This window comes from Tursiops truncatus, chromosome 6, assembly GCF_011762595.2.
Source record: "Tursiops truncatus isolate mTurTru1 chromosome 6, mTurTru1.mat.Y, whole genome shotgun sequence".
Classification (NCBI taxonomy): Eukaryota; Metazoa; Chordata; class Mammalia; order Artiodactyla; family Delphinidae; genus Tursiops; species Tursiops truncatus.
The window spans coordinates 41,494,895-41,515,080 of NC_047039.1; the positions used below are offsets into that span (position 1 = coordinate 41,494,895).

The 20,186-nt window shown below is 39.9% G+C and overlaps 1 long non-coding RNA gene across 1 annotated transcript in view; it reads left to right on the forward strand.

Annotated features, from left to right (window-relative positions):
- The first annotated feature begins 663 nt into the window (after positions 1–663).
- The window catches only part of LOC141278873 (uncharacterized), a 194,059-nt gene continuing 174,536 nt past the window's right edge, over positions 664–20,186 (forward strand). The window contains exons 1-3 of the long non-coding RNA XR_012332268.1: positions 664–829; positions 926–1,063; positions 2,073–2,230. This is a non-coding gene — a long non-coding RNA (uncharacterized lncRNA). The remainder of the gene's footprint in view (positions 830–925; positions 1,064–2,072; positions 2,231–20,186) is intronic.

Consider the following 20,186-nt stretch of genomic DNA (forward strand, 5'->3'; position numbering starts at 1 on the left):
TTATACTCCAATTTTTAAAAAAAGCATCCTGATTTAGAAATAAAATACATGGTTCTACACAGAGAACGCCAAATCCAATTCCATTAATTTATAGGAGAGGAATTTCTGAAGCGGTTGACTGTACTATTTCTTGCTTAAAATCAGCTGCAGCAACCACAAACAAAACTTTTAATGGCTCTCTATTGTCCTCTGGATGGAGCCCAAACTCCTTAGCATGATACAGAAGCCTGCATGATTTGAGCCCTGTTTACCTCTCTTCCTCTCTTTCCATCTCTCTCCGTCTTCCCCGTATTCCTCTCTCACTTTTGCTCTCGTCCACCTGTCATTCTTATTTTATGTCATATATCTGCACATACACACCGAGGTAGTGCTGTTTTCTCTATATTTTCAGCTATGCTCTTTTTATAGATATCTGATAAAGTTGGACCGGCAGGCTTCCAGGTGATACCAGTTGATCACACAGCGTAGCAAGAGGGCAGGTGTTTTCTTTTTGAGTCAGGTGTCAGAAGCTCAGAATAATTACATTTTGGAGGTCTTCCATTTTTTTATACACTATATTTGCTGTAGGTCTAATTTTCTTATTCCCATTTTCCGTTAATTTCAACTGTCTTTATGACTTGCTTTTCAAAACTTAAATTTTCCTTAAATCTTTTTAAAGATGAGGCATAAATAAACATTTGAATGCCAGACATGGTGCTGAACACTGAAGATCCAAGAATCAATAAGACAGGGACCCTGCCCTGAGACACTTCATCATCAGGAGGGAGAGTCATACCAGTCCCGCATACCAGTCCCGACAGTTTTACCACATTGTCGTAGGCATTACAAGGTACTTCCTTCTCCCACTTCTGTAATTTTCATGAGAATGGATTTTCTCTAAACAGGTTCTAAACTTTCTCTTCCCCTTTACTCACTTTGCCTCTAGAGAGATGATTCAACTTATATGATTCATAAATGTGGGAAGAAAACATTGATTATGCTTGGAGGCAGGGGAAACCAGCACTTCTGTACCCAGATGGATAAACCTCTCTAAACTGGGATTCAACAGTAGGAAAACCATCAGGTACTCATGCTAAGCTATATTTTCCATCTTGGCCTTTATCAATAATAAAGGTCATAGCTATTTTGCTCCCCCCCCCTTTCATCATTCCTCGGTTTTATTTCCCAATTTGTTCAGAATCTGAGCAAGGAAGGCGTGTGCTATTTATCGGAGACCCCTTGGAGACACCAGCATTTGGTGCATGGACTAGAATAGTAAAAACTAAAAATAAAAGACTTGAAATTAGGGGAAGCAAAACACACTCTGGAAAGGCTTTTGGTGAGGCAGGCTGTTGTGACCTTGGCAGTTTGCGGAGGCTTATATTTGGCTAGGGGGAGTTTTATAGTTGTGCTGTTTGCTTTTAACTGCTGTGGCCTGGGCAAGAGGCTTTAAACCAGTCAAGTATTTGGCGGTGGTAAAAGTGTATAGGGGCCCACATGAGTGCTGTGAGAACAGACTGGGCCGAGCCAGACAGCCCCATTGGGGGATGGTGGGCCATGGAGGTCTTAGTGAATACACACAGTGAAGGCAAGGATCCAGTCAAAGTATGTATGTCTTTTTCTTTTTTTTTTTTTAATTTGCATTTCTGATCACCACGTGCAGGCAAACAAGCAGAGGCATGGGCCTCTGAGCCTCAGTAAGAAAGGATTTCAGGCTGGAGCTACAGCTGGGGCTGAGGCAAAATGTTATTAGAGGAGAAGAGAGCCTCCCAGCCTTCTAGCCATGAGTGAACAGAACAATATTTGCTGCTTTGAGACCATAAGGCACCTGGCTTCTGGAGGGACCTCTGAACACTAAGGTGTTTTTGGATTTCAGTAGTCAGTGGAAGGGCCTAGGGAGGCAGGGCCTTGATGGGCTGCCCCAAATTCCATTCTGTATTTGGGGCCAAAGGTAAAAACGGAGGGACTGCAGTTAGATTGAAGTGGTTTCACCTGGCAAGAGGCCCCGCCCCTACGTGGTATCAAGTTCGCTCTGGGTTGGCTTTTATTTAGAACGCGAGGACTCTTCCTCACATGGCCTATTTCTGAGGCAGAGAGAGCCACTGCGGAAGAGGCGCTGCAAATGCCCCCTCACACGGGAGCGAGGGTGCTGTATCATGAGGAAGAACCTACGTTCAACTTGAAACTGTGGAGGACGGAAACTGAGAGGTTTTACTAAACTCCATGGGAGAGGAAAACAAGACAAGACCTGGTGAGTAAGACTGCTACAATTGTAGGTTTTTCCATTTTTCTAGCTAAAGCGTCTCTCTTTGAGAAGTGATAGGATGCATACATATAGACCCCCTTCCTCAATATTATAAGTGGAATAGTGCCAAAATGAATCTCTAAAGGAGAGATTTCTGGAGTTAAGTTCACAGGCTAAGAATTCTGAAAAAATTGACATTGGCTGACTGACAACCAGATGAAGCTGAAGCCAGAATGTTCTCCATTTATCCTCTTCCCTCTAGATACCATTGAGTCTCTGCTGTGGTCTTTGCAAATAGTATTGAATTCTGGGAACATAATTTTGAAATGATTCCTTGAGTTTCTACTGTGGTCTTTGAAAATAGTACTGAAAAATTTTGAAGTTGTTTGGATTCGGTCATAAGATGAATTATCAGATTATATAATGTTTAATGTAAATTCTAAATTCTGGTTGTTAACTAAGACTTGTGTGTGGCCTTATTTCGTTTGGAATGACTGAAAGGTACTATAAGTCAGTGGCTAGGAATGCATCACGTCGTCAAAGGCTGTTCTCTAATTTGGAAGTCTGGCTTGCTCTTCTTGAAGTCAAAGCAGTTGAACAAACTGAGAAGACATCCACATTACCGTTACAGATACAATATAATAAAAAGCATGCTGTGAGTTTATTTTAAAATTGAGTCTATGACTGCAGTCAGATTGCTCGCTGAGGATTTTAACACAGCTGAAATCCATTCTCTAGGGATATTCTTTTGTGTTTCCCTTGAAGATTCTACAACCGCTTCTTTGAGTATTGGAATAATATCTGTGTGTATTCTATTTTGTTTATGTCTTGCGTTGTGTACCAGATGCCTTCACTCATTAACCTGTGCATTAATATTGTCTCTTTACTAGTTGGTTAAATGTTTTTCCATTTGTTTCTGTGTATTTGAAAACATGTGTTTCCACTTGCCCCTGGCGTCCATAACAGGCTGGGGCTGAAACTAAAACTTTCTGGGTCTATGTAGTCTTGCTTGAAAGTAGTAATAGGAATTAAGTGCTTACTGTGATTTTAAAATTGTAATATTTAAGGCACTAGAGTGGCAGAACTAGACAACATGGTGGCAAATATACTGTTCTTTGCTTCTTCTCTTTAATCAGAGGTATTTTAGTCTTTAAAAGCCAACAGCTGAGCAGGATATTTTCAGCGCCTTTGCAAGAAGGAAGTGACGCTTTTCAGTCTTACAGGCAGTGAAGTCCGTGAGCTGCTTCAGCTACTTTTGGCAATGACAGTAAGCGTTAAAACTACAAACGAAAACGTTTTAAACGAAAGCTTTTTTGGTTTTAACAAAATGTACTACTTGTTTTTGTTCCCTTAAAAAAAAAAAAGTTCTCCCCAAAGGATTGCATGTGGGATAGACTTTGTGTAAGACTCTTGTTATTTATTTCTTTTCTTTGGTTCTGATGAGGAGGGATGGGTCCCTGTAAATTTTAGACAGGAAACCTACATTTGCACGGCAGTTAATCCTTAGGTCGTTCTTGTTAGCAGAGCAGAAGTGCACCACTTTTCCAACAGAGGGCAGTGTGTATTTGCTAAACAACAGAGCTTTCCTTGAGTCCCAAGGTGTGGAAAACTGTCCTCTGCAAAGAACAGAAAGGACACCAGGAAACAATTTATTTCTTTCAATTCTGCTTCTTCTGTAGTTTTGACTGCAGATGCCTTTTTTTTTTTTTTTTTGGTGAAAATTGTTTAAAAAAAAAACAACAAAAAAACAAACCTTTTTCCTCTCACGTGTTCTGACACCCAAGGAGGAAACGGAGAAAAGAAAGGCAAAATGCATAGTCCTCGGTACCATGCCCAACATATAACACATATTTGCCCATTGCTGTACCAGCCCCTCTTGATTCCTTTACCTGAACTTCCAGCCTTCAGATAAGAAAAGAGTCCATGACAGGCTCTATCAATGCTGGGATTCCTTTTGTACATTTCTGTGCATTTTGAATATTTCCTTGACAGAAAAGCAGCTTTGGAATAACTTGTGAAATAAAATTTGTATGTAAGCTTAAGTGTTAGTCACTTAAAAGATGCTCAGTTTGTCCACATAAGATGAGTTGTGAAACTACCTTCTTGGCCGGGAATCCTCATGAAATTGCAGTTGATGAATGTAAGGAAATGGATATTTATTGAATGTTTTGTGGCCGGAATTACAAACCTTGTACAATTTATCCCATTTATTTTTTATTTTATTTTATTTTTTAAACATCTTTATTGGAGTATAATTGCTTTACAATGGTGTGTTAGTTTCTGCTTTACAACAAAATGAATCAGTTATATATATACATATGTTCCCATATCTCTTCCCTCTTGCGTCTCCCTCCCTCCCACCCTCCCTATCCCACCCCTCCAGGCAATCACAAAGCACCAAGCTGATCTCCCTGTGCTATGCGGCTGCTTCCCACTAGCTATCTACCTTACGTTTGCTAGTGTATATATGTCCATGCCTCTCTCTCGCTTTGTCACAGCTTACCCTTCCCCCTCCCCATATCCTCAAGTCCATTCTCTAGTAGGTCTGTGTCTATTCCTGTCTTACCCCTAGGTTCTTCATGACATTTTTTTCTCTTAAATTCCATATATATGTGTTAGCATATGGTATTTGATTTTCATGACATCTTTAAGAAGTGGACATTATGAATATTATTGGGAAAGAGAGAGGTCAGGTGACCTCCTTAAACCACTTGGCCAGCAAATGGCAGAGCTAGGAATTTAACTTGGGGCTCTTTGATGTCAAAGGCTGGGTTCATTCTGAATTCCCCAGTTTCTCGTCTTTATTAACCCTCTGCTAAAGGGCTGGTTCTGGGAATTCTTGAGTACTTGTGCTATCGCAATTTGGAATCATAGAAAACCTTGACTCAACATGTTAAACCTACCATACACATGTAGGGTAGTCAATCATTCTCTTCTCAGTGTATTTTTTTAGTTTGCCCTTAAGAAATATGTTTTTTTCATGGCCTCTTCTGGTATGCCTGGATGAAAAGGCCATATAGGCAAAAGAAAAATTTAATATGAGGAAATTGATGTTCAGCACATGGACCGAGAGGTGCTCTGTTCATATACAGGTCTTCCTCGAGTTTTGTAAGCTGACAATATCCGAAATGGAAAGTACATTTCATACACCTAACCTGTTGAATATCAGAGCTTAGCCTAGCCCACCTTAAATGTGCTCATGAGAGCACTTACGTTAGCCTACAGTTGGGCAAAATCATCTCGCACAAAGCCTAGTTTGTAATGAAGTGTTGAATATCTCATGTAGTTGACTGAGTACTGTATTGCAAATGAAAAACAGAATGGTCATCTGGGTACAGAATGTTTGTAAAGGTATCGGTTGTTACCCTCATGATCGTGTGGCTGGCTGGGAGCTGCGGCTGCCACTGACCAGCATCACAAGAGAGGACCACGGCATAGTCCCTAGCCTGGGAAAAATCTTAAGCTTTTTCTATCCTTTATGGTTCCTGTGTGGTTAGAGAAGCAATGGTATACTAGAGGAAAGGGAAGATATGTCCTGAAGGACTGCTTCTAAAGGAATAGTATCTCGACCACTTGGCAGAAAGAAGCAGCGAAAGAGGAGGCCAGTGGCAGAACCACTGATAATTCTTGAGCAGGAAGCTGGTGAGCAAGTGAGCACAGACCAGGAGGACTCAAGCTTCAGAAAGAAATCAGTAGGACCTCAGACCTCCTCATCAGACGCCAGCCCATCAGACAGAGTGGGTGCAGATTGCATTAGCCTCTCCATGATTTGAATTTCTTTCCCCTAAGCACAGCAGTCTGCCTCTTGAAGGGTATTCCTGTTGGCATAGAGAGCCTCTTGCCTTTTCCTTTCCATTTTCCTTTCATAATGAGTAAACACAGAGGTCCAGGCAGTCAGAGGTGGAAGCCAAACACAAGTGTTTTCAGAAAGCCTCTGGAATAAACACTGAAGTGCTGCTTTTCATAACCCTACACAAAACTGACAGTAGCCAGCTGTTGTCTGAGCTAAACACCATCCTACAGAGCCAAGAGCCACGAGGCAAAAGGGAGAAAGTGAAAATAACTCCTCTTCTACTGAACCACAGATGACAGATTAGCCAAAAAGGACCCTGGAGGAAGCAAAAGTCAGTGAGGCAAAAGTCCTTGCAAATGACCCCTGCTTGCTCCCCTTTACCTCTCCAGAAATCAACCGCCCAAATGGCCTTTTACTGGCGCAGCATCTGAATGCAGTCTCTTCCATCATGATTCTGCGTATTTATTCGGAATCTTGCAATAATTGGATCTCATATCACTAAACTTCTCCAAATGTTGGGCTTTTACATATGGTTTTTTTGTTTGTTTGTTTGTTTTTATGGTTTTTCCCTTACCCAATTTTCTGTATTTCCATCTCTTCACCCCTTTTACTCCCTCACAATATGATAAGTAAGAAGGACTTAACGACCCTTGTCCTCACTCTTACGTAGTCTGCTGTCAGAAAAAAATTTCTCAGGCTCTGGAAGGCTTTCTAGACTAACCTTGTGAGCAGCTCTTCCCAGAAAATAGAAATTGACCATTTTTTAAAATAGGAGTCCTGGTTGGTAATAGAGGGAACTCTGAATGAGAATGTTGTTTGGCCCAAGGTAAAGAACAATGAATTTCAAGGCTCTTTTTTGATCTTAGTTGTAGTAAGAGTAGACGTGTGTCCTAGGCAAGCATTTTATTAAAACACCATAAAGTTTATTTTCTGGGTGTGTGTGTGAGGTGTACGTAAAGGTACATCTGGGAGCTGATGTAGGAAAAAGTTTGAAAGCTAGATTGTCATGTGTAGTAAAGTAGCATCATTTTGAATCCATTCCTGTGAAGAGGAGACAGAGGCTTGTGAGGCCTTGAAATGTAGAGGAGGGACTTCCCTGGTGGCGCAGTGGTTAAGAATCCGCCTGCCAATTCAGGGGACATGGATTCGGATCCTGGTCCGGGAAGATCCCACATGCCACGGAGCAACTAAGCCCATGTGCCACAACTACTGAGCCTGCACTCTAGAGCCCGCGAGCCACAGCTACTGAGCCTGCGTGCCACAACTACTGAAGCACACACACCTAGAGCCTGTGCTCCACAATAAGAGAAGCCACCGCAATGAGAAGCCTGCGCACCGCAACAGAGTAGACCCTGCTTGCCGCAACTAGAGAAAGCCTGTGCGCAGCAACAAAGACCCAGTGTAGCCAAAGAATAAATAAAAACAAACAAACAAACAGAAATGTAAAGGAGAAGGAGCTGTGTCTTTAAAGATTGGGTCTACAATATGGTAAGAGACTGGGACTTAGTAAAAAGTATGTCTCTTAAGCCATAATCCTGTGTTGACTCCGGCCAAGGAATATTCGGAGAGTGTTATCTGATGTTGACTTTCAAGTTGGTTACTATTCTGTGCTCTGGACCAGTCACCCTATGATGTCTTTGAAACCTTCAATACAAGTTCACTGTGTACATCTGCCTTAGAGGGGTGATGCTTTGATGGATGCAAAGAGGGACAATAGACAAGCGTAAGTTACCATGGGTCAGAAAGAGGAAAACAGGCACAGGAGCAGGGACAATGGGAAAGTGCTGAGAAATCATTGAGTGCAGAAATTCATAAAGAGATGTGATGAGAACAAAGAACCCCACTCTCACCCCAAATCCACAGATACTCCAAGAGAGTATAGACCATACCATAGTACCTGGAATGGGGAGACCAATTCATTTTGTTTAGTTATTAAGGATAAAAAGGACCTCTGAGGGCTGTGGATATCTAATTATATTCGTTTGCCCTTTTATGTTGAATTCAATTGAGTTTTGTGTGATGACATTTTTTTTTTTTTTTTAGCTTGACATGTAGTTGTTTATCAGCTCCATATCTGCTCTGCTGAATGTTGATCTAAATTAAGTTGGAGCTTAAACTTAAGGTGATTTTTAGTTTGATTATCATTTAATTTTCAGGCAGACATTTAGCCCTTGCTTTGCATTTTAATGGAGAAATGTTGAGATTTTTTTAAAGTCAGGAATATCCACTTAAAATTTTTAATATGCTTCAGTTTATCTTTTAACACATGGTATTACAGGAAGTGTGCACATCCTAGAAAAGAAGTGGGTGAGAGGACAAGGATAGAAGTTTATAAATCATCAATATATGACACTTGACAACTCAGTATTTTTATAAATTTATTTATTGATTTATTTTTGGCTGCGTTGGGTCTTTGATTTATGCGGGCTTTCTCTAGTTGTGCCGAGCGGGGGCTACTCTTCGTTGCGGTGCTCGGGCTTCTTATTGCAGTGACTTCTTTTGTTGCGGAGCACAGGTTCTAGGTGAGTGGGCTTCAGTAGTTGTGGCACGTGGGCTCAGTAGCTGTGGCTCATGGGCTCTAGAGCACCGGCTCACTAGCTGAGGTGCACGGGCTTAGTTGCTCCGTGGCATGTGGGATCTTCCTGGACCAGGGCTTGAACCCATGTCCCCTGCATTGGCAGGCAGATTCTTAACCCCTGCACCACCAGGGAGGTCCTGATGACTCGTATTTTTTAATTCAGAAAGTATGTAAAAGTAAATTTAAGAGTTAATTTGAGCAAACATTGGTTCAAATTGGGCAGCATCCAATCTAGCAGATAGAAAGGAGTACCATGGAGCTGTACAAAATGAAAGGCCTTTATAGGCAGAAAGGAGCGAGAACAAGGGAGTTACACTAGGAAAGTCAGGTTGGTTATTACAAGATTGCTTTAGGGGGTAGCAGGGGTCCCTCTGGCAGATTACCTAACTAATGCTGGCCAGGCGATTCCTAACTGACTGGTTTAAGATTCCATTTCTGGGGGCCCCAAAACTAAATAAATCTCAATTTGGCTATGTGGGGCTTAGCATAAGCAACTCCATTTTAGGCCCATGGTGGTGTTTTTATCTATGCATTCATGTGCACACATAACGTCATATCCTTTGTAGACATGGGCACTTCCAGGTAAAGGAAGGCTGCTCGAAGGTTTCTCCCCATTCTCCTCCTCTTCCCTCCTCTCTGCTTGAAGGAAATCAGGTTGTCAAGTCAGAGCATCCTAAAATTCAAATTTCTGTTCTACAACTTATTTGCTATGTGACCTTTGGCATATTTCTTCAGTTTTCTCATCTCACAGTTTACTCACTTGTGGCATCAAAGTAAAAACACTGTGCAAAGTTTTTGTAAAGAGTAAATTAGGGAGGAGTTGTGGGTTGTTGAAAAGAATAAATCAAATGAAATATTATATACCATAACTACTAGAATAATGGCAGAAGCCATATGTTCCCATATCTCCTTTTTGTCTTAATCAGTTTCCTTTTTTTCCTCTGCTTATTACTGTTATATTAAGAATGGATCACTTTCTCCTTGAGAAAGCCTTTGGGTCTATAAGTACTAAAAATTCTCAGGGCAAAGTGGAAAGGGGAGGCTCCAGTCTTTTAACTCATCGAAATTTAAAATTGGACAGATGCGAATAGAAGATCATCTCATCCAATCTCTCTCTCTCTCTCTCTCTCTTTCTCCTTCCTCTTCTGAGCAGTGAGTTGTTTAAATGAGATCTGACTGGAGCAACTGGTGGGATGTGTGGGGTGCGGACAGAGTAGAGTCTCACTGCTCAGCTTCCACTTTATTTGCTGAAGGATCTAAGGTAACCCCACCCCCCAAACCTTAGATTAATCTGAAAAATGACCCATCTCATCCAAACTCTGATTTTTCAGATGAGGCACGTATTGTAGATTTTTCGTTTCCAATTTCGATGACTTCCAATCCTCAAAATTTAGGGCGTCCAGCCTGATTGGAAATTGTCAACTTTGACCTTTCAACCTGAACATACCACACCTTGAAAAACCTCCTCAATAATGGCTGGATCTGCAGGTGTTCGCAATCTCTGGGACTGCAGTCCAGATTCTAGGGCAGCAGAGAGGAGCCAGTGACCTCACCAGTGGTTTATCAAACCACCTCAATTTTATTCTGGCATTTAATCTGCTACAGAAGCCATTTATTATTTCATCTTCCTGAGTAACGTGGACACTGTCACTTAATTAACTCACCATTTGACTGCATGTTTAAAACTGTCAGGTGGGAAGTAAATTTAGTGCTGTCTTATGATTAATAAAACGCTAAAGTCTCATTTTGTGAGAGCCAAGTAGCTGGCACCTGAACAAAAGCTGCCAGGTTTGTTGATTGATATTTGCCTTATATAATTATATGGACTGGCAGGAAAAATGCTGCATTTATTCTTTTTATATATTTTTAAAGCAAGTCATTGTGTGTGTGTCAGGGGCTTCGTGTGGTTGGTTAAGCTTAGGAGTATATCTTACCTTAACAGATGAAATGAATTACTGTGCCCTTTAGCAGGTATACTTTGTTGAAGAGAAATATTTCGGGGTCCTGGAATCGATCACTGCATGTTTATTGGGTGATTATTCATGCTAGGTGCAGACCTAGACTCATTTACTTATGTTGTTCCAACTAAACTTCCAAGAAATCTGAGAAATAAGCATTGTTCTTCCCATATTACAGGTAAGGAAACAAAGCTCTGAGATGTTTAGTTGTTTGCACAAGGTCACATACCTAATACTGACAAAGAGGAGATTGAAATACAGAGATATTTATGTCTAAAATCAGTACTTCTGTTTATTCCAGTGGGAGAGTTGTTTTGATTAAACCCAGTGAAATTGTTATGCTTTTGCAGCAAATATACTTTGCTTTGTTATTGTTTTTTTCTCCTGCTTCATGGCCCCCTCACAAAGGGATTTGTGTTGGGGATCCCCAAGACCACTTCTGTGTTGGGTGATTTGCTAGAAAGACACATAGGACTCAGCATGTAGTTGCACACATGGCTAAGATTTATCACGATGCAAGGATACAAAGCAAGATAAGCGAAGGATTGAAGGATAATGGCGCATGGGCAGAGTCTGGAGAAAACCCGACACAAGCTTCCAAGAGTCCTCTCCCAGTGGAGGCACTGGGATGCATTCAATTCCTCCAGCAATGAGTTGTGACAGTGTGTGAAGTGTTGTCCACCAGGAAAGCTCATTAAAGACTCAGCACCCAGTGTTTTTTGGGGACTAGTTACAAAGGTGCTCTGACATGTATCAAAATTCCAGAAGGAGAGTGAGTGTTCAGCATAAACCACATTGTTTGCACAACTTAGGCACAGTGAGCTGCTCTTAGTGTTTAAAGAAAGTTTTATATCCGAGTAGGGAACTGTTTGCCAATCAAGTTCCCAATGCGGGTTAAGGGCCAAGTTTATAAGCAGGCCATTCTAAGGACAGCAATCTCAGGGTTACTATGTTAACTCTTATTTACACAGGATTCAAATAATCTCATTGAATGACCCCCAGTTAAACTATTATGTCATTTGTAATTCTTGAAATTTAATCAGAAAAGGAGTAAGGCTTATGCCTTGGAGTACTGAAAGGGACATGATGTATGTCAGAAATATGCCAAAACAGCATTCATTTAGGGATTTTTTCCCTTCCTTTATGTATTTACTCTTGAAGTGTTTACTGAGTACTTACTGTGTTAGGAAATGGCAGAGCATAGTGATGAGGGCCATAGGCTCTGAATCCAAATTACTGGGTTTAAATTCTAGTTCTGTCATTCAAGAGTTACATGACCTTAGGCAAGGTTCTTAACTTTTCTGTGGTCAGGTTTTCTTATCTGTATAATGGGTGCCTGCCTTGTAAGATTAGGGAAGATAAGTTAATAGGCTGTCTGGTACGTGGTAGCTGCTATAATAGAACATGGATGATACAGGCAAACAAGCATGAAATTACCTTACAGAGTGATAGCTGCTTCAGTGGGTAAAATTTTAGATGCTATGAGAGCACACGGGAGAAACTGTATACAGTCTGGAGGAAGATAAGTGGAGATCTGCGAGAAGGGAGACAGATGTTGGAAGTGGAGGGAGATGATACCAGGCCAAAGGAACATCACAGGCAAAAGGCATTGAAATGAGAGTGGAACGAGGAGAGGGAGGATTGTGTATCTGAATAAATTAAGGAATAAATGGTATGTCTGGAAGAGAGATGAACTTGTAGAGATAAGCAGGGACCATATAATGAAGAGCCTTGCAAGTCCCATTAGGGAATTTTTACTTGCTTGAGGGAATTTTTACTTGGCCTGTGACCAACGAGGAGTCCTGGGGGGAACTGAACTTGGGGACAGCACCCTTTGGAAACACAAGTCAGCATGATCTTGCTGGAAATTTCTTCTATATACGTGACTCCCTTACTGAAGATTGCATTGGCAGCTTCCCTCATCAAAAGACAGTGATGACTCCTCTCCCTTGGCACTTCCTCTCTGGATAGAGATCAGGAACATTCTGGGCTGGGTTGAGACAGTTTTAGGGCCTGCCAACAATAGATCAGATCTGTTTTAATCTGCCTTACCCTATGAGAGTTCTGGACGTGAGAATTATAAAAGGACAGAATGGGGACATTTGATTTTAGTCACATCTAGCAAAAGTAGCAAAGGAAACCACCTCTAAACACTAATACTTACGTCAGTGCACACCTAACTGCAGCACAGTCCAGCCTTAGACTGGAGTCTAGTGAAAGGTTATAACCATGATTTAGGGGGATGTTTTGATTCTGTGTTTTCTTGGCCTCCTAAATTTTTTGACTGATGGTTTATTCCATTTTCTTTCCATATGCTTCTCCTTTTACTGGTCATCTCTTTATACTTTGCTATTTGCTTTTAAAGTTTTGCTCACACACAGACACATACAGGAAATGATTTATAATGAGAACACCAGCCATAATAATGGATATGCCATTATTTGTGCAGTAAAGGGAAGTGGAAATAATTTCCTGCTGCTTTTGCTGATTTTTACTTAGGTAATATTGCCACTTGTCTGTAAGATACATTCTTCCATTTGGTGCTAAGTAAAAATGTCATCTTAAGCTAACTTTATACAACATATAACCGTTAAACTAAAATTTCTAATTGCTTTTTTTTTTTAACATCTTTATTGGAGTATGATTGCTTTACACTAATTGCTTTTTATGTGAGGCCACTGCAATACTTCTTAGGCAAAAGTGTTCTCACCCAAGGCTCCACACTTTAGAAGGGTCCTTTATGTTTGTCTCTGTCTCTCTCTGTCTGTCTCTCTGTCTGTCTCTCTGTCTGTCTCTCTGTCTGTCTCTCTGTCTGTCTCTCTGTCTGTCTCTCTGTCTGTCTCTCTCTCTGTCTCCCTCTGTCTCTCTCTCTCTCTGTCTCTCTCTCTCTCTCTCACACACACACACACACACACACACACATTTATTGAGGGATACACAAGTAACTCGGTCAGTTGGCATAGAGAAGCCTACAGTGCCAAGCATTTGATCTCATGTTTAGCACTGGCCAGCCAGGGTAAATCTTCTCCCCATCTTTTGTCCTATGTCTTTGACATAAAAGGTAACTGAGTAAATACAGTGAACGTGGGTTGGTGTGCTGCTGATGGTGCAGATAGAACTTGCTGTAAAGATTGAAGCAATGGAAGCACTTTAATAGATAAAAGACGAATCAGTATAAGTGTCAGCTTTTCCTCTGTTAGCATGAACATGAAAGATCTTGCATAATGAAGTAACTTTCCCATATAAATGTCCATATTCTTGTTTCTTACTCCAGTGCATGTTTCTCATGAATTAGCACAGTATTGGCAACCACTGCATATGGTGGCTGAAGAACATTTTTGTAAGTCTAGATCTCGCTGTCTGATGTGGTAGCCAATGGCCACAGGTGGCTATTAAAATTAAATAACATTAAAATTTAGTTCCTCAGTTGTACTAGCCACATTCAAGTGCTCATTCACCACACTTGGCTAGAGGCTAGTGTACTGGATGACACAGATAGGGAGCGTTTCCATCATGGCAGTAAGTTCTATTGGACCACACTTGTCTAGATGTAACGTGATATTTCCATTCTTTATCAGTGCTGTATACTGACTACTAGAATAATGAATAGTTATAATAAATATTTAATTTTAACTTACGTTTTAAATATTTAGACATGTGTTAATATTGGTCTCCGTTTGTGCTTTTTCCCTGAGCCCCACAATAGAAGCTGAGGTTTATGAGGCCCTTGTCCTTTCTTAAGGTGACTGGTGTATTAGGAATACTGATTTTTGTGGGTCTTGCCCTAATTGCGCTATTCTGAAATCCTTGGCTATATGTGAACCAGATCCATGATGATGATGTGTGGAAGCATTTCATAACCACTTGAGAAACTGTAATTTTGTAGTACAGTTCACCTAATATATACTTTTAATGATACAGATAAACTTTCATGAAATGTATCTTAGTAATCGGCATGCAAAGACATTCTGGCATGGCTTAGTAAGGTAGGTGCTATGGTAGCGCCTTTTGGGTGTGCTAGTCACATTCCATACTATGGCCATCGGAGACAGCAAAACACAATCTCTGCTTGACTTTGATTTTAGGGGCAGTGAGTATTCCATGAACTTAGAAGTGGATTCCGTTTCATTTCATGATTTAGTTCTCTCACTTCCTCTCCAACACCAAACACACACTGAATTACACCTTTTTCTGTAACGGAAGAAAAGATACTTGGCTTTAGGAACGGCTGACTGACAATGTCATGCTCACTTCTGTGTGTCTGGCACATAATCTTTGCTTGCTTTAAATGATGCTATATGATTTTTACCCTAAGAGAACATCTCTGCATGTGAAATTTATGGAGGGGTTGGTTTAGGGGAAGTATTAATACCAACAGGTATGAAATCTTTACATCAAGTAACGAAACTTTTTCCCTCCCACTGAGACCGTGAGGACCTATAAAACAGGAAAACTTCTGTTGTTGCTGTTGTTATTGTTAGAGCCCTAAACACCCTCCATGTATCTAAGGAAACCTGTAGTCTGTGATTCTTCTGTAGATTTTTAAATATTCCTCTGCAAGTATACTTTTAAAATTGGTTTTCTTCCAAAGTGAAAGAGAAGAATGAAAACTCTCCCAATTTTTGGTAAAAAGAGGTCCAGCTCTTTCAGTAGAACCATGGAAAGAACTGGAAGCTGGCAAAAGTGGTCACTATTTTAGGGAAATTGCATTATAGTTTTTACATTTACTGCTCAGATAAGTGGTCTTGTTTACGGAACATTTCCACACAAGGCTCACTGATTCTCAGACTGCTGAATCGCAAAGGGGCTGCTTCTCTTAGAAGCAGTTACTTAACTTACTACTTAACTTACTACTGATTGCCTCATAAGTACCTAATTTCTCAGTCTCTGGCATTTCGTTCTTGCTCTTGAGGTCATCTTTAACAGGGCAGAAAAGCTCTTCCCATAACTTGCCCATCCATGTGACAATATTTTGATGTCACTTGTCCCTGTTTATCATCTCTATTAGGAGACTGGTTTTTGAAGAGGGAAGAGATATTTGGTGTGCTAGTTCAAATCATCTCTGGGCCAACATTCTCTTAATATTTAGAACGGGGAACAACAGAATCAGAACTGCCATAGAATTTGTTTTGATGGTGAAGTGGGGATGGGTTAGGAAACTACTAACAAATTGCTTTGTAAGTGCTTAATGATAACCCTAATGAAAATTTTAACAATATCGCAGACACTCATTAACTAGACAGGGCAACGCTTTTGTAAAGCTATGATTCATCTCCCTGTTCTGAAGTGATTCACGATGACAATGATTTTGAGTTAATTGTCCATTATGATACAAATTTTGGATCTATGGCTTCATTAATTGTAAGCGTCTGTCTATGTTAGATTGTCTGGCATCATTGTACTAATTTGCATAGACTGCAGAACACCCTCAAAAGGTTTGCTTGCATTTTCTCTAACGTGGCATGTGGGTCATTCCCTATCCCTAAGGAAAGGATGAATGCAAGTGGCACTGCAGTGGCAGAAAACCCTAGAATGGCTAAGGCACCGTCTGGGGAAGACGGGAGATCTTTGGATAAGAAGGGTAGGCTCCGAACAATGAGGGACTTGAGATGTTAAAACTCATCTACTTTCAGAGGAAATTAAGTGTTACGGAGAACATCAGCTTTGAAACCAGAGTAATCTAGGTTTCAGTCTCAGCTCTGCCATTCAAGAGGCTGTGGATTAGTATACAGCATGTGTAAGAAAGCAGTTGGTAGTGGCGGTGGTTTTTATTGTTAATTACAATACTAGCATTTAAATCCTGGAACCATATTTTCTTCCATAATATGCTGTATTCCTTGTGACTTAATCTTTTAAACCTTTTACTTTCTTATTGAAGGACAGTAACACTCACCCAATAGGGTCAAATTAAATGAGAACTGTAATTTGGAGCCTAGTAAGTAAGTCACTGACTGGACAGCATCGCCTAGATTCAACTGTGTGCTTCTGCGCATTGTCAGTTCTTGACTCCAGCCTGTACTTGTGAGCATTTTATCCCCTAAACTCCTTGATGTATATACATATATAGCCATATGTTGTTCAGCTACAACCTATGGAAACACTGTGAAAAGGTCATTCTTCCTGACATAAGAATTCAAAGAAGATTCAAAGAATCCTTTGATTCCGGAAAAGTCTTATTCTTTTTTTTTTATAATTTGGAGTTATAAATGTAAGCTAGGACTTGGTAAATATAAGCTAGAGTTTGGTAAATATAAGCTAGAGTTCGAAATACAGAAGAGAAGAGCTAAAAACCTTAACCCTTCAAAATCCATAGATGAAATATATTACACAAAGGCAAAGTGTTTAATGGTTATCAATTATTCATTGATTCTTAAAAGTAATCATAATATACATCCTTGAGGCTTCTGTGCAACATGAACTCAGGGCTAGTGCAGGGGCAACATAAAGATGTAAGAAATGGAGTTGATACTCACTGATTGTATGTTACTAACAAAACAACCTACATAACTGAGCAGGAAAATGCCTCTTAAAAGGGACTAAAATTATCTCCTTTGGGTTTGAAAAAATGTATTTCTTCCCATGGAAATTTGCTGTGAACCAAAATAGCTCATACTAATAGTTATCATTTACGGAGGGCCCACTATGTAATGATGCTTTTTATTTCTAATCCCTATGGCAACCTTGCAAAGCAGATTTCATTATCCCTATGTTCCTGATGAGGAAATTGAGCTTGGGAAGGGTCAAATAATTGTCAAAAAAATTTTACAAAGCTACTAGGAAAAGTTGTGTTTGGGGTGCCTCTGATGTCACTCTTACTAGGTCCCTTGTCATTCTGTCCATAACGACACATGAATATCTCCCCTTATTAGTCAAGTCACACAAATTATACTCAAGTACTTATGTATTTTTCTATAAAGGACCAGAAAAGAATGAGTATGGATTCCTGTGTGTGGAGTTACAGATTAGGATGAGTGGTTCTTGAGGTTTGTGTTTTCAATGAATTTTGAGTCAGCCACTGCGCCAGAGACTGAGAATGAAAAAATCACATTTCATTACCTTCCAGGACTCGCAGCCTAGGGCAAGGATGACAAGTAGCTGGTCCAAATACCATTCTTCTCCCTGCTTGTTCCAATAGTAGATAGAGCTTGAAAGGAGGTCAAGTCAGCTCCTCAAAAATTCTTTCTCAACAGCGATTGCAGGCAATCTCTAACCATTGATTAAAATTAGCATACGACAGAAATAAAGCTTGTCTGTCACTCATGTTTTAGAGACTACATATAATCAGTCATTTGCAATGTACCGTGACAGGCTTGAAGAAGACTTGTAAATAGGTGTCTCTCTAGAACTACGGATGACTATGGATTCCTAAAGGACAGGACGATCATCTCTAATTCTGGAGGATGGGAAAGAGAAAGCTTCACACAGATCCTCAATCTTAAAGGATAGGTCAGCGTATGACAAGGGATGAGACTAGTGATTTAGGCAGGGGCCAAAGAATGGAGGAATTTATAGATTACTCTAAGGAGTTTTGAATCTATCCTGTAGGCAAAGGATTGTAAGATGCTAGATTTTACAAAAGGAGTAAATCAATCAGGAAAGCCTTGTAGGAGAGGGCAAGACTTCATGGGAAAGTGGCTGAGTGATGACACTTGAAATACTGCAATCCATCTTGGAAAGAGAAATTGAGGACCTGGATTAGAACAATAAAGTCAGTAATATAGACTGGAGGCATGACTGGAAAGCAGTCTATAGAGTTTGTATATGCATAGATCTGGTGAACATTAGTGATCAGGCATAGTGAAGGATGGTGTGAATGAGAAATTAATACCTAGGATAACTTTCTGATTTCTGGTTTGGGTTAATGAGTTGATTGGAAGAAGAGTGAGTTTTAGGAGAGAGAGTTAGTGATTTCAATGAGGACAAACTACAGAAACATTAATTCATGTTATACAGGAATATTTTGATTTTTTCTTTGTTTGTTTTGAGGACAAGTAATTGTTTCTAAACCAAACTTTAGAATATTCTCATTGAGATACTAGGAATTTAGTTTTGATGGTAATCATAAGTAAATTTTGTATGCCATTCATCTTTACTTTTTATATGCTTTACTTATTGGCAAAAGTTAGAATCAACAGGGACTTGAAGTTTATTGATTCAATCCTGAGTATGGAGCCCCTCAGAGGCAATGATTATTACAGAGTCAACTGTATTCCTGCACGTGAATGTCAGTGATGATTTTTTTTCCATTTCCATTCTGGTTTAGATCTCTTTTAGCTTTCCGGTGATCATGATTCCAACTAGACAACTCCAATAAATTTTTCTTACTGGGGAGCATCCATCCATTCCAGATCCACCAAGCAGAGTTTACAGACATCTTTTATTCTTTGCTTTTATTTGAAAAACATTGAACACTCAAATAGAAATCAACAAACTCTAATCAAAAGCGAAAATATTATGAAATTGGTGATCCTGATTTATTATGTTCTGACCACAGTGGATGCTCCAGGTAGCTCCTAGAAAGCTCTGTTATATGGAATATCCTGTGTGTGTAGAGGGGACCTTGGCCAGAACACAGTTTCTGTTTGAGTCATGTGGTAGTAATACTAGGTAATTTTCTTTTTAGTCAAGAACTACTTGGTTTCCTCAAACTGAATCTGAATCTTTTTATCTCTTATGATGGTAAAACTGTGTGTGTGTGTGTGTGTGTGTGTGTGTGCATGTGTGCGCACGTGTGCATGAGCACACCCAAGGTGGAATTTTATATATTTAGAGAACTTCGTCTATGTGTTTATGGAGAGGAAGGGTCCGTGAAAATTCCTACTCTGTAGAAAACATTTCCACTATCTTCCTGACTTGAGGATAAAAATGACATTTGATAGTTTTAGTAATCCTTTGCTTCTGTGAAGACTTGTGTTAGAATTGCTTGCTTTACTTATTTGTATTAATTATGTTTATTTGGGATATATTATACAATACGTAGACAAGGCACTATTTAACTATTGGAGAAAGCCATTAGTTCTCTTGCTCAAACTTGAAGAGAATTACTGAGTACCTGCTTTTTGAATAATACTCTCCTACTTGCCTAGGTGGTCTGAATAAGCTTTTTATTTTTTTTTACTAGCCTGAACTCAAAGAACTTTGGATACAATTGTTGATACAAGAGACAGTGTTGCATGTTAAAACACTATAAGAAATCTTTTATTTGGTCTCCTTCAACTTACTCTGTAGATGTGGACAAGTGCTTTTTGTTTTTTTTATCCTCTAAGTTTTATCATCTTCAAAATGAAGCTGTTGGGCTATGTAATTTTGGACTACGTGATCTAAAAGATTTCCCCCATCTTAATAACCACAATTCCTTGACCTTATTGATTGTGAAGTGAATAAAAGAGACAAGTGTGATTTTAGAAACTGAGAACACTATGGTTGGACTTACAAAATCATTGATCAGATTTGGTGTTCTTACTAAAGGAAGAAACCATATGAGTTGATAGAATTCTGTACCAGAGGATGGCTTCTGAGTTCAGGCCTTTGAGTTCCTTCCCTACTCTATTACTCTCACATGGAACTCATGAGTGCAGTACCTATTTGATGTCGTGCTCTTTTAGACTGAGTATGCTTCAGGGCAGTCTCACC